The sequence below is a fragment of the Ischnura elegans genome, chromosome 11 (genome assembly GCF_921293095.1).
Source record: "Ischnura elegans chromosome 11, ioIscEleg1.1, whole genome shotgun sequence".
NCBI classification, from domain to species: Eukaryota; Metazoa; Arthropoda; class Insecta; order Odonata; family Coenagrionidae; genus Ischnura; species Ischnura elegans.
The window spans coordinates 78,436,396-78,451,700 of NC_060256.1; the positions used below are offsets into that span (position 1 = coordinate 78,436,396).

The 15,305-nt window shown below is 37.8% G+C and overlaps 3 non-coding genes across 3 annotated transcripts; all 3 read right to left on the reverse strand.

The window, feature by feature from the left end:
* Nucleotides 1-7,198: 7,198 nt before the first annotated feature.
* Nucleotides 7,199-7,271, reverse strand: Trnak-cuu. Its single transcript has one exon. It is a non-coding gene; the product is annotated as a tRNA-Lys (tRNA).
* A 929-nt stretch (nucleotides 7,272-8,200) lies between these two features.
* Trnak-cuu lies at nucleotides 8,201-8,273 on the reverse strand. Its single transcript has one exon. It is a non-coding gene; the product is annotated as a tRNA-Lys (tRNA).
* A 5,677-nt stretch (nucleotides 8,274-13,950) lies between these two features.
* On the reverse strand, nucleotides 13,951-14,023 carry Trnak-cuu. The gene has a single exon. It is a non-coding gene; the product is annotated as a tRNA-Lys (tRNA).
* Between the last annotated feature and the right edge of the window lie 1,282 nt (nucleotides 14,024-15,305).

Below are 15,305 nucleotides of genomic sequence, written 5' to 3' on the forward strand. Positions count from 1 at the left end.
GACGATGGATCAGATCACAAAAATTAAATAAGAGATAGATTATAGAACAGACAGATTTAGAACTTCGTTTTTTCAGCGATTGATAAGAGACTATAACGGTAGCGTTAGGACTAAGAGAAAGATTAGTTGACTTGTAGTATAGCTTACTAACTTATGTATTCCTTAATGCATGTTTCGGAATTTTCCAGGCATTTCTAACAGCATAGTTTGCATGATCTAGCTTCATAGGCAGATTGCTTTTGTGAGTAGGATATCGATTAATCTAATGGCTAGTGTGTTATATTTACAGTACATGTTGCGTAGTGCATGTTCGTGAAGTAAATTATAAAATTATAATCCTTCTTGTCGGTGATGTTTCACCCCTTGCCAAACACTTCTGAAGCTGACCTATAGAGTAATATGTAGATATAGTTTTTTTAGGGGAATATCGTCCTTCTCTTGGACCGTGTATCCCGGATCCGTGCTGGCGACTCGATCCATTCGTGGTAGATGCTGTTTTTCAATAAACAAATCATTTTTTGCTTCTTCCCACTTTATTACACTAAAAACGTTACATTAATACGATTATTTAAGAAGTTAAACTTGTTGGATCGGGTTGGTGGGGTGGCTAGTGTGATAGCTTCCCAACCCGTGTGCTCTGGTACAAACCCCGACGGTGGCAGAGAATTTTTAGGGACTGAACGATCCCTACTTGATTGTTTTGTTGAAGACATTTCAAGCGCAGAATTCCGTCCGTCGGATGGAACGTTAAGCCGTGATCTGTTAGGCGCCTTCGATTAAGGTCATGCTAATACCTACGCCGGATTTCTCTCCACCTTTCCTTCCATGCCCTACTCATATGACGCAAATGACCTCAGCTGTCGGTTGCCTTCTACAAATACCATACCATACTTTATAACCTCGGTAACTCCTGAACTACATTTCCGACAATATAGATGATGGGACCTTTATTTACACAAATTTGATCGATTTAAAATTCGTATTCTTTCACTGTTCCTTCATAGAGGTCCCAAAAACTTTTGACTACACTATTCCTTCCTCTAGGCCATTTTTGACGCTGGTTGATTGGACTATATCGCCTAGGCTTTGGTGACCTTGCCTCGCTTCCTCATTAAGGACCCTCCTCAGGGTTCTTTCGCGAGGCGAGTCGGTCCCAAATGACCCCACCTGGCCGGATGCATTAGCAGGCATTAATTTGGTCCTTATATTTTTTGTTGGCAAGGGACCCGAGAAATTTTTCACGAGGCGTTGATTATTTTTCATTCTCCCCACGTCTCCCGGCTGTGTGACGGTGCATAGCTAGCGTCTGGTTGTGGATGAGGCGATAAGTTAAGGGTGCCACCGTGTAGGACCGGCCAAAACGTATGAATCATTCTGGGCACAACAAATAATTCATGTGTATGCATCCTAATAGAGGCGTCGAGCGTCCTGTTCCGCTTCAGCGACCTTGAGGACGAACGAATCGTTTAAGAGAACGCACCACATCATTATCGAACAATCTTCTATATTATTTCTACTGTATAGATACCTTTTTCTCAACTTATACGCAACCAAACTCTACAAATGAGGTACCAAAATGCACAGAATTTATCAGAGAACATGCGACGGCGTATCTTACTTCCTAAATATTGCTATTGTTTCCTAAAATTGGTTTTTAAATAATTAGAAAAAAAACAAAAACCGGTAAATATTCCTTACGTTAACGGCGCACAAACTGTTACATTTGTTCATTTGCAACAATATCTCGCATTCTTAAAATAACTTTTATCAAAATGCTGCTATTCCACATTCAAGTCTCCTGTTTATACGTAAGCATGAGTCATCATGTGCGTTTAACAGAGGATAGTGTAATTACTTCCAATGTTGTGTTTAAAGTAGTCCTCTGACCTCAATTTGTACATGAACACTCCAATTAAATTTGTACATAAGAGCCTGCCTTTTTTTCCTACATTTTAAAATTAGAAACGTGCCTATCCCTCTGTGGACCTGCATTGAAAAGTGCGGGGGAAGCCCGCTGGGAGCGGGCGCAGCACGCTCGTATACTTCAATAATTCCAATGTGGAGCTCAAAACTTGTATTTCTTTCTTTGTTTATACCTGGTATACTAATATTCCCTGCCACACGTCTATTTAGGCGGATAGCGGGGAGGGATGTATATGAAGATCACTTTCGATTGATCGATCTTATTTACAGTTGGATTACTGGCTTATAACTTACGCTAGCAGTTTGAAATTTTCAGGGTACAGTAGAGATTGCTTTACAATGTGTTCATCTTGTGATGTATACGCCAAAAGATCTAATCTAATTTTGGGAGCTCTTTAAGATGAGTTCGAATTTCAGTAATCAATTAGATATCGTTAAAATTTGGAATACGATCAGAGCCGATTTTGTGCGTCATTATCATTAGTCAGCAATCCTAAGATTGGTTTGACGCAGCTCTCCATTCGCTAGCATTTTCATAGCGACGTCTTTCTTCTCTTTAACACTAGGAATACCGGACGCGATACCACTCCTAGAACTGCCGAATGGAGTCATTTTGACTCATATCTTATAATTGTTTATTTTTGCAGTTTGTCTCTATTTCTTTGGTAAATTGCTTTATTTTATCGTTTTTGTTTATACCGCAATATTTCAGACGTGGTTTAAAAAATTATAATTTTTTTATATGCGAGATTCGACAGTATTGCTTTGAAATTCTTTTTTTTCTCCCATATAAACTTGTTTTAATGCGACTATCACAAAGGAATTGAATAATACAGCAAACATAAACTTTTCACGATATTTAATTGTCATGGCTGAATGATTGAAAATGTTAAGTAGGCTATATGGAAGGTTTGCAAGCCGAAATTTGGAAAATATAAGGCAGAGAAATAAATTGCGAGGAGTCAAAATGACTCCATCGGTAGTTCTAGTGTTAACATCCTTTATAACCTGTACTATGTAACTCATTCGGGGCCGTTCCTTGCCCTTCCCTCACACCTGTCCTTCTAATAATGTTTTCATCAGGCCATCATGCCCCATAATATGGTCAACTAATTTTTTTCTTTTCTCCTTAAGGTTTTTAGATGACTTCTCTTCTTCCTTCACCCCAGCACTTTCTCGTTAATAATCATTTTCTGCGTGCAATTTAAAATATCAAAATTCGCCGACGTAGATGAGGATCATTAGTTGTCACATCTCAGTGGAGCTCACTTCACCTGTTCAATCGCCGATTTTTTCACTCACAAAATGTCTCATTTATGAAGTTATTAGATTCATTTTATTTTTCAACTACACATTTTTTTTAAATATAGCATTTTACATGAGCTGATGATCGCTACACCGATTCCCAGAACGGAAATAATGCCGGTTCAAAATACAATAGGAGGGAACACTCAAAATTAGAAATTGGATTTCGTTATTTTAAACCAAAAAGATATAAATGAAAAACACACACGCCAAATTTCAGAGCTCAAATTCGATTTTTAACCGAGATACGTAGCTTTAAAAGTCCGCTAGGAGCTTTGGCCACGCCCACGACGCGAAACGTATTTCTATTGGCTGACGCCGTGTGACGTGTGAACCTCATGAATGCCGCGGGAGTAACTCTTGAAGAAGCCGTAAACACATTCGGTTCGTGGAAATAGTGGCCTCAAGTTTATCATCATGGTGAAACAAAACATTAATTTTGTTCCGGCTGATTCTCAACGTGTACTGACATTATCAACCGAGGCTCTGAACAATTTTTTTGTCCCAAAACGAAACATTTCATTGAAATGAAACTTCTTAAGATGAAATGTTTACAGTTTTGAGGGAGACAGTAATCACGGAAATTATAGCGGATGCCTTAATTTGTGGACATAAAATCATAAAATCATAACATCGTAAAATCCTCTACTTATTAATGGTTTTTAGTTTCCGGATTTAAATTATGATATAAATTTAAAAAATGTGCTATATTTATAGCTGTTTTCTTGCTCTCTGAAGTGAGGAAGTTCGGGGTTCTCTCCGTTTCTTTTAGGATTAGCATTCAAATTTCGTTGGAACAGCATTTTTAAAGCAGAGGCCTCGCTTGGTCAACTGCGCTCATGATAATTCTTCAAGTCAGTTTCGTACTATATAAAATGGTAAACAGTTGTCATCAAAATGATAAAGGAACTCAGAGATCGGGATTTTTACGTGAAAATATCCGTTAGTTCCCTTATATTTACATCTGAGTTACACGTACAGTCACTTTCAAAAGCTTTAGGACAAAGTTTGTTGCCTAACTTATGCTTCTAAAGGAAATTTAGCATCCTATACTCCTTTCGTAGTTTTCTGCTGTGCTCCACTAACATTCCGCTTGTGAGTTAATATATATATGCTCTCAAAGGGATAAATTATTTTATACTGCAAATTTATCATTCCGCATCTATTTATGCAGGATGTAATGATTATTTAGTATGCATTTACTGCATACTTGAACCGGTTTACACCTTTCCTTTTTATAATACTTATTTTTTGAGTAATTTTATGTTACCGAGGCGGCCAAGTGGCCATCGATTTGAGCTGTGATAGTGAAGGTTGAAGGATCGGTACTGTCTTTTATAATTTTTTCAGCTTGTTGTCTCGTTTTCTTTCTTATTTACAGGTTTTTTGTATTCGTAATTTCGCTGTCATTGCTAATATGATTTCAATGAAGCTAATGCAAATTTTTTAAATTAAGAAAAAAAATGGTGGATAAAATCATGACGTTGGCGTTAACGTACAGTTTGAAGTCTGGCGAGCGTAGTCGCACATTACATTGTATAATTTGACACTTATTCTTTTTCGATTGATGAGAGTTCAAACTATTTGCTAGTATTCATTCAGTAGGCATCTGCCTTTGGTATCTCTGTTTTGTTGTAAGATTGTAAAAGTTAAAAAAGAAAGAGAAGTTATTATTTACTATTTGTGCTTCTATATTTATAAATCTGGAGGCAACGTGACTCAAATGTGCTTATTTCTGCTTGTTGTAAGTAACACGATATCGTAGTATTTCCTGGAGTACAAATTTGTGATTATGATGCATTACTTAGTACTATTTGACTCATCACCAGGTTAGCGTCGAAGACCTTTTGCGTTACAGTAGTTGGCTTTTAATGTGCAAGATAGAAACAAAGAGTGAAAACCGGGGCAAATATGTAGTAAATGCACACGAAATAATCATTAAATCCGACATAAATTGAAACATAATGATATACTAGCAATTAAAAAGTAAAATTTCCCGTTGAGCGCGTATGTATTTTAGCAAATACGAAATTTTGCAATGTGTGGCCAAAGACAACGAAAGGAGTTAAGGAAACTAAGTCCCATTGAGAAGCAGAAGAGACTTACATTAAAATGACCCTCACAAATTCTATAACAGCCCATCTCTGAAGGAATATGCTGCCTCCGTGCAACGTCGTACCACCGCCTTCCTCGGTCTGGGTCGTTTGGCACAACAAAAAAATACTTTTCTTGTGTTTAACGAGAGGTAGATTCACATTAGGCACACAACAGTACACGTAAGGTTTCCTCCCACTCATTTAAAATTCTCCGTTTCATCTACCATTTATTTATACTCGAAATAACGCCTACGATAATGCATTCCTTATGCAAGCAATGCAGGTATCATGAGGTTCACACGTCATCAACATGGCGTCGCCCGAGAAATACGTTTTTGGCGCGGAATTCAAGTTGAAACTTCAAACTCTTCCAGGGGCGAAATTATTCAGCGCTCAATGGTAAAATTTGGTGAGAGGCTTTCTTACACCCATTGCTTTATAAATCAAGCATAATATTTGGTAGTGTAATCCCTTCTATTGGAGTTTATTTTAGAAACGGTTCTCCATAACGGACAAACATTGCAGAGAAAGGTTTAACCGCACGTAAAGATATTTTATTTTGAAAATATTGACTCTCAGATTATTTAATTTATTTATATTTGAGGAAAAAAAATCTACTCCATAATCATGTTCGGTAAATTTCAAGATAATTGCCTCAGTTTTAACGTTATAATACGCCATCAAAAAAAGAAAAATACGACCGGTCGAGAGGAAGGGATGTATCCTCTCCCGAACGCAAAAATAAGGGTTATATCTGGAAATGCAAGTCATCACAATGTCTACGACTAGGAAAAATTTCACCATATTTGAAAAGGTACATGTTCCTAGGTAAAATATGGTGTCGATTGCCTTTAATGGGTGAGGACTTGAAAAAAATTATCGCCACTTTACGCCTCTTCATACACTATTTAACTGTATAATTCTGTATTGGATTCTGTCACATGTACTTATATATGAGCTAATATTGCGCTCAAGTTAACCCCATCGATGATATAGCTTTTACAAGCTATCACACCGTGAAACATATATTTTATGAGATTCTAGTCTTGTTTTAGGTTTTGTTGCAGAATAACTGGTAATTTTTTAATTTCATGTTATATTGAAATGATTGCTTTATTTCGTAGTGGAGTTTGATCGCATTTAGTGGTTTTTTACTTATGTTTTTTAAATCTACGTCAAGCAGAATAGTTTTATATGAACGCCGGAGTTGAAAATGAAACTCCCAATTGAAATCATTCATTGAATTAAACAATAACTATCAAGACGCCGGTCTCCCGATACGCTACATGCCTAACATGGCATCAATTTTCGATATTCATTCGAGTCATGCCAAGAGGGTTTGGCAGGGGTTGAAAAATTACCGATACAAATAGGGTCTTGAGCTATAATTGCGCTGCATGGATATAAAAAATATAATGCAATAAAAATGGCAATAACACATTTGTGCGGGATTTATGAGATCCCACGAAGCATGTATGCCACTCAAGACAATATCAAAATAGGTAAATTTTGATAAAAAGCTAAAAGTGGTCAAACGGTTTGTAACTAAAATCTATAACATCTTTCTATTGAGATCCTTGCTACCCGATTTTTACTTTCCGTTGAGATCCTGTAACCCTAGGATAACTTTTAATTTATCTGAGGAAAAAATTCTCCGAATTTCATAATAAAGTTCATCATGTTTTTTTTCCGAACGCTCTTGAAAATATACGTAGGTGCATTACTTCATTCCTGTGCATGTATGTATCTGGTAATATTTCTTTCCGCCCTATTGCCTATTTAGCTCTAAACTTTGTGGATTAGCTGAGAGTAAAATTATAAAGGAATTATCACCCGAGAGAATTACCAAGAAGAGGTAAGAAGTGAAAAAATCACGCCCAACGTGGGGCTCGAACCCACGACCCTGAGATTAAGAGTCTCATGCTCTACCGACTGAGCTAGCCGGGCTGATGCTATCTGAACAAATTCTAAGATACAAAAACGTATTTATTAATTTAACATATCTATCGTGAGTTCTGACTTTTGAAGCTTATGAATAATTTGACTTAAGAGCATAGGAATGCAACTGAAATTGACTTAAGGAATCGATTAATGATGAGGAGAGCCCAAACCTGCTAAAAATTTTCATGAGAACCAGGATAATGTAAGTGCATATTCTGAATTATGTAAAAAAAATCAGATTGAAATAAAATGCAGGAATTGTAATTTAAAGATAGTTATACCAAGGCACTTATTTCTACCGCATCTCCAACGATTTACTACCCCGAGTAACATTTACTGAACCCTCTAAGGCAGCGGCGTAAGTATGGGGGAGTGAGGGGATATATCCCCCCAAAGCCTTAGACAATAAAAAAAATGTATTTAAAACTATCGTCTAGTTTTGACATATAATAACTGCATCTCCTTAAGGTTTTTTCTTAAAATTTTAAGCGCCAAAACGATGTAAAATGGCATATCGTTTCTCAAAACTTTTTCCGGAATCCCTGTTGCCTAGGTTGGGTGTCCCCACCCCAGGCCATCCCATCCCATCAAGCACATGCCTCGTTACGCCACTGCTCTGAGGTCCCATTTTAATAAAATCAATGGAAACACTCATTTATCTTAAAGGAGTGAAGAACGTAAAATTTTCCCTAGGTGAAGGTTAAAGTAAGGAGCACTTTACAGTTTTCATATGATAAAATATCATCTCCTTACAGCTTCGTACAGGAAAATCTCAATTACTTACTAGGATTCTTAGGAATCTTCCAAACATCCTGCGATACAACATACATGTGAGGGTAGTATGTTAATTTACAATTTCAATCACAAATGAATATAATTTTCACCAGACACAGCACGAGTGAAGAACCTGAAATAGCCCGAGCACGAAAAAAATACGCCCAACGTGGAGCTCGAACCCACGACCCTGAGATTAAGAGTCTCATGCTCTACCGACTGAGCTAGCCGGGCTTTTATTCCTCCTTGAGGATATAGTTGAATGTTTTTTCAAATTTGCAAGATGCAAGTTTTCTCTTTTCTGGTGAAATAAGAAGGTTACGAGTATTTATTATGATTAGTAATAAAATTCTACAATATGGCATACTTATAGGGTAAAGTCCTATATGACGCCGCTGTAGAGCACCGAATAGAACTCAGGCCTACAATGAACCATTGAGAAATCGAGGCGTACATTACCACTTCATTCTCTGTCGTCATTTATGTATTTTGAAGCTCCACTTTCACGAATAAAATTATAGAATAGGATAATAAACTCCTGCATTGTAATTTAAGGATTAGTGAAGCGAAACATTGCAATATTTCCCCTGGATATGTTTGAGCTCAAAGCGTTTCGTTGTTACTACAACATTATCGAATGCCCAAAATATCATATAGATAATATCATCTCGAATTCCCTCATCATTCAGCTAATTCACCCCCTTATACACCTATGGCCCTATGACTTTATTGACGAGCACAATCGATACGTATCATTTGCTATTTGAACCTGATAAAAGTATTGGAGATCAAGCGCCGGTTTGAAATAAATATTGGAATAAATACTTGCTTCATGAGTATTCATTTGGGTATTTCAGTAATCGTGCGGTTATTCGGGTAACTATAACGGATAATTAAGTATATACGGGTTCTCTATCGGTCATGTAAGACGGCAGCTGTTGTGGTTTCGCCGCCCAAATTTTGCATCGTCATCAAGGCGTACGGGAAATAAGGGTATATAAGCCCAGCTATCCGCGACCCGACATCATTCGCCCTGAGGAAGATATGAGAGCAAGAGAACGAAACGTCTGCAGCTGCCGCCGTGAAAACTTCATTAACGGGCAGGAAGAGTTAGACTCAATAATGATCTATCGTGGAATAAACATATTCGAGAAATCACCGGTCAAGCTAATCGTAAAATGGGTTTTGTTAAAAGAATATTAGGAAAGTGCGACGACAAAGTGAGGGAAATTAGCTACTTTTCCCTCGTTAGACCACATTTGGAATACGCTGCCAGTATTTGGGAGCTCATGAAAAAGGCTTAATAACAGAGTTAGAACGCGTGCAAAGAAGAGCTGCCAGGTATGTGAAAGGTCGTTACGATAGTCTTGTTAGTGTAACTGACCTCTTACATAAACTCGGATGGGAATCTCTGTCGGACCGTAGATTGAAAAATAGACTAAACCTTTTAGATAAATTCAAGAGCAGTGTCTTTTCTGACGAAGTTAACCATATCTTGCGGACGCCAACGTACTACGGAAGATCAGATCATATAAATAAAATAAGAGAGATAGATTGCAGAACAGACAGATTCCGAATGTCATTTTTTCCTCGATCAATAAGAGATTATAACGGCAGCAATAGACCTCGTAAATAGATTGCATGACTTGTAGTGTAGCCTACTAACCTATGTAAAACTTAAAGCATGTTTCTGAATTTCTATTCTATATTCTATTTCTAACAGCATATAGTAGTATAGTTTTTTATTATACGGGACGTTTTTTGGACGGTGTGGTGTGCATGTGGGAGTCCAAATGCATGCTGCATGCTGGTGATTGATCACCCCCTGCCAAACACCCTAGAGGTGGCTCGAGGGTATTATGTAGATGTAGATGAAAACGATGTATCCTGCCAATGAGTGATTACTTGAGATACACCGCTGATAGTTACACTGCTAAAGGGATTCAGCTATCAAATGTGGAGTTCGTAACATACTTTGGGTTCAACATTACTCGGGATCTTTCGTCAGGTGAACACATGCGCGAAGTATGCGGGAAGGCTAGGTGTAAACTGGGATTTGTAAAAAGAATTCTCCGTAAATGCCCAAGAAAGGTAAAAAAGATAAGCTAGCTGCCTCCAGTAAGGCCTCACTTAGAATATTCTGCTAGCGTGGGGGACCCTCCTGAAGTAGGACTAATAGCTGAAATCAATATAGGGATACCAGATTTGTGATGAGTTGTGACGAAAAAAAGTGCAGCGTTTCCAATTTGGTACGCAAGCAGGGTTGGGAATCTTTACTGGAGAGTAGAAAGAAGTAAAGATTAAATTTACTTATGAAATACAGAGAAAATATTTTCTCAGACTTCGTGAAACATATCCTTTGGTTACCGTCATACTATGGTAGAGTGATCACGAAAATAAAATAAAAGAAATAGACAGCAAAACAGAGAGATTTGGAATGTCATTATGTCCTCGCACAAATAAAGATAGCAATGGTGTCTCAATTAATAGAATTAATAGCGTCACTCGCTAGGATGACTCATAGCAAATTCTTTTTTCACCCATTTTTCTAACCTTGCATGGATTCACTATAGGAATTACAAACCATTGTCTTTGCATGAATATGCACGTATATTTCTCTAATATGAGTAATATTTCTATGACCGTGCGTTGTGCACGTGGCGGTCTTTTTGCATGGTGGTGATTGATCACCCCCTGCCAAACACCCTTGAGGTGGCTCGTAAGGTTTTATGTAGATGTAAATATACCCGCCACATCCCATCCGCTCATGCAGTGGGGATAACACTGTTTGGTAGGCCTTAACCCAAGTATGACAACAATGCGAAAGATTTTCCTTACGAAAGCGATCTTTTTCGTTAGGTAACTTGATTCTTCCTAAACCCTTAAGATTCACCATCCCTCTACGTCACCGGCTGCTACAGTCGCGTTAGCCGAGTTCCGTAACTGGATAGCCTCGTTTTATCCACAGGGAAAGAAATGTATGTAAAGAGAGTAAGGAGAAAAAAATGCCCCGACATGTTACTGTTAGAGTGACAATGGGGTGGTTCTTAGGCCCGGAACATATATTTTGCAGAGCGTAACGCGAATACGTACAAAGGAGAGGGAATTGACAACGGTAGAAACGCCGCTTCGTGTTAAGCCATGGTTAGGGGCGAACCCCTACTCTGCACACCCCTAGGGGATATCCTCTGTCCCATATCTCTAAGAATACCCTTTCCCTTTATCCTATTACGGCCTCTATTGTTTTCTCCCCAACCGCATCTAAAATAAAAAAATACGGCTGCACTACGGGAGTGCCGACAAATGCCGAAGTGAAAATTGAAATAACGTGAGCATTTTTTAATGTAAGGAATAATTTATAATGAATTGTTTTATTAATCACTAGAAAGTAGAATCATGTATATAATAAAGTAAAATATCTATTTTTTTGCGATATTGTACACAATTATTTTACATAATAATTTTATACTTCAGAATAATCAACTTTCATCCAATACTTCAACAACTCTTTCATCATCACCGCCATTACCATTGGCAATATCTAAAACTGATACAATAGGCTTATGGTGACAATATTTCAACAATATATATTTGTAAACACTTCACATCTGTACATTAATTTTATGGCACAACATTCGAATAAGCTACTCAAATTGATCGTATTAAAAGAAATTGAGTTACATTGTACTAACCTTCACTATTCTTGTATCGAGTACACTCTCCTGCACGAGTATAGACTGGTGACGGTGACGCTCATGCGAGCCTAATGGTTTGTACCCCTCCACAAGTACCTACTCAGTATATGCAGAATATACATATATGTAGTAGCGGTGACGGTGGCGGTGTCGCGAGTCCAATGTCTTTTAACCATCTGCAAAAGTGCTCAACACGACATAAGAAGTTTTCACTTCTACCCATCCACAAATGTGTATATACAGAATATACAATCACACATATATTTAGTGGCGGTGATGGTGGCGTTGATGCGAGTTCAGTGGTTTGTACCCCTCCACAAGTACTGTATATATGGCGAGTATACTGTGTATATACAGAATGTACATAATTATACGTATATTTAGTAGCGGTGACGGTGTCACGAGTCCAATGTCTTTTACCCATCTACAAAAGTGCTCAACGCGCCATAAGAAGTTTTCACATCAAAAATATAAATAACTATGCATATATGTAGTAGCGGTGACGGTGACGGTGTCAAGAGTCGAATGTCTTTTATCCATCTACAAAGTGCTCAGTGCTCAATAAGAAGTTTTCACTTCAAAAATATACATAACTATATATACTTGTAGTAGCGGTGACGGTGACGGTGTCAAGATTCGAATGTCTTTTATCCATCTACAAAAGTGCTCAACGCGCCATAAGAAGTTTTCACTTCAAAAATATACATAACTATATATACTTGTAGTAGCGGTGACGGTATCGCGAGTCCAATGTCTTTTACCCATCTACAAAAGTGCTCAACGCGCCATAAGAAGTTTTCACTTCAACAAAGGTGAAGAGTACGCCTTGTTCAGAGTCTTCACTTTCAAAGGCGCAAGTTGGCCTTTTCTCTCAAGAGCACTTGACAAATACGGTTAGCAAATATAAGTTAGTTGCAAATACCATCCATCGTTTGACGTCGACCTTATACAAGATTCTGATATCATTTTCACATTTTGCGGATGAAAAATAGAAAAAGAAGCGCTATTTCGTGTTCGTACGCCACACTTTGATTACGCAGCAAGCAGATGGGATCCGGAGCATAAATATTTCTGATTTAAGAGAGATAGCGTGTCGTACTATGATTACGTCAACTGCGGGGATCTCGTAGCTTTTTCCAGCTATCATACTAATGGTGTGACATACATGTATTTTGTGAAATTGTAACTTTTTTTAAGGTTTTGTTGCAGAATTACTGGTCACTTTTTAGTTTCGTGTTATGTTGTAATGATTACTTTATTTAATAATGAAATATTATCGCAAGGAGTCATTTTTTACTTGTACGTCAACCAGAATATTTTTATGACTGCCACAGTACCTAACTTCGAATCGAAATCACTCATTGATTATCTCAATGCCTTTCTATAAGCCGGTCTCTCGATACACTACACATCAATTAAGCCCGAAATTTACACTATACCAGCGAGTCACGTCTGCAGTGTTTGGCAGAGGGTGAATAATCACCAGTACTAATAGGTCCTTACGCCACAAGAGTAGTACATGGATTAAAAAAAAACATAACGTCAAACGGTTGGTAGTTTTAATCAGTACATTTCCTTCATCTTCCTCTTGAGATCATTTCCACCACAAAACGATTGTAACCCTGCCTATGATATCTTTTAAATTACCTGAAAAAAAACTCCTCTCCGCATTTGGTGATAGTTTATCATCTTTTTTTCCCTAAATCTCTTGAAAATGTACTTAAATGCAGTATTATATACCTTTACGTGTATGTAGTTGCAAATATTTCTTTCTGCTAACATTCCTATTTGACTCTAAACGATGTATTGGCAGGAAGTAAAATTATAAAAGAATTACAACCCGAGTGAATTACCACGAAGAATTCAGGCATGAAAAGATTACGCCCAACGTGGGGCTCGAACCCCAGGGCCCATTTTAATAAAAGCAATGGAAACATTTATCTTAAAGGAGTGAAGAACGTAAAATTATCCCTAGGTGAAGGTTAAAGTAAGGAGCACTTTACAGTTTCCGTATGATAAAATACCATCTCCTTATAGATTCGTACAGGAAAATCTCAAATACTTACTTACTCTTAGGAATCTTCCAAACTTCCCGCGTTACAACATACTTGTGAGGATAGTATGTTAGTTTACAATTTCAATCACAAATGAATATCATTTTCACCATACACAGCTCAAGTGAAGAACCTGAAATAGCTCGAGCACGAAAAAAAATTCGCCCAACGTGGGGCTCGAACCCACGACCCTGAGATTAAGAGTCTCATGCTCTACCGACTGAGCTAGCCGGGCTGTTACAACCAAACACGATCCCAACAGGACAAACTTGACTACCGAGGACTCAAAAATGAATTAAGTCTCGTGGTGACCGCACAAATGCAACTTTACTCAAGAATTTAATGAAAAGTTTAACTTTACTATGGATAAAGTTACGTTATTGAATGGGAAATGTTGATGCTCTGCCGTATTTCAATCTCCCAGGCGTTTAACTCCCTTACTACGTTTCCCTCCGAAAAAAAGTTTAACCAAGCACTAAAATTTGGCTTAACATTTTTCACCACATCAATATTTTTATGCAAACGATCAACAACAAAACTTCGATGATAGCTAGCAAGGTATTTTATTTTTTTCAGGAAAATAATTTTGAACGTCCATATACTGCAATTGATAACCCAAATGAACTGCTCATAAACACCCCAAGCGGTGAAAAAGGAAGTAAAAATTAAAATGATACGATGACAAACCAAGTTTCGATGGCATATCGATCGCTATTTTCAGTTGGAAATGCAATACGATGAGGCAATGCTTTAAAAATATGGATATAATTATTAATCAGTGGACTATGGCGATTGCGTTGATATTCTACAAAATTATGACTGTGCCTATTTACGCATATGTTTGATCAAAAGGGTTTATAAATCTTTTTACCCAACTATTGCCCGTTTTACTAATAATAAGTCAATTCTACTCTTCAATGAAATTCGACGTCAAATAAGTATTAGAAGGTAAGAAAAACAGCATACACTTCCCAAAGCTTTCATAAAGCCTTTTGACGTGTAGAAAGCAGAAGATTCGTCTCGACTGAGGCTTCCAAACAACAGATCTACTCAGCATTCACCGCAGTTAATTTTCCAAATTAACTTCGGCGGGACGACAATAATCATTGCAGCGACCGCAGCACAGAATTGGCCTCCCGACTCCGCACGGATGTGGTAAGAGCACGATGGCTACACGTGAGCGGGGTGGGAACCAAACGGCTGTTCACCCGCTGACCGGAAGGGATATGATGAGCGGCATCAATGAGGTTTCTCTCCCCCTTCCAAGGAGATTACTGAAGTCACCCCGCCGGCATTACCATTATCCCTTTGTTTCCCCATCGTCACTGCAACTCTGACAAACCCCCACCACACAGCCTACATACACCATAGCAAACGTAAAGGAACTAAATCTCCTGCGGGTACGCAATACAAGAGAAATAATACTTACTAACAATATTGTTATTACAATTACTTACTCGTAATTTCGAGTATCCGTACCCTTTCTTATTTATTAGTTTACTTATTTATTTGTTTAT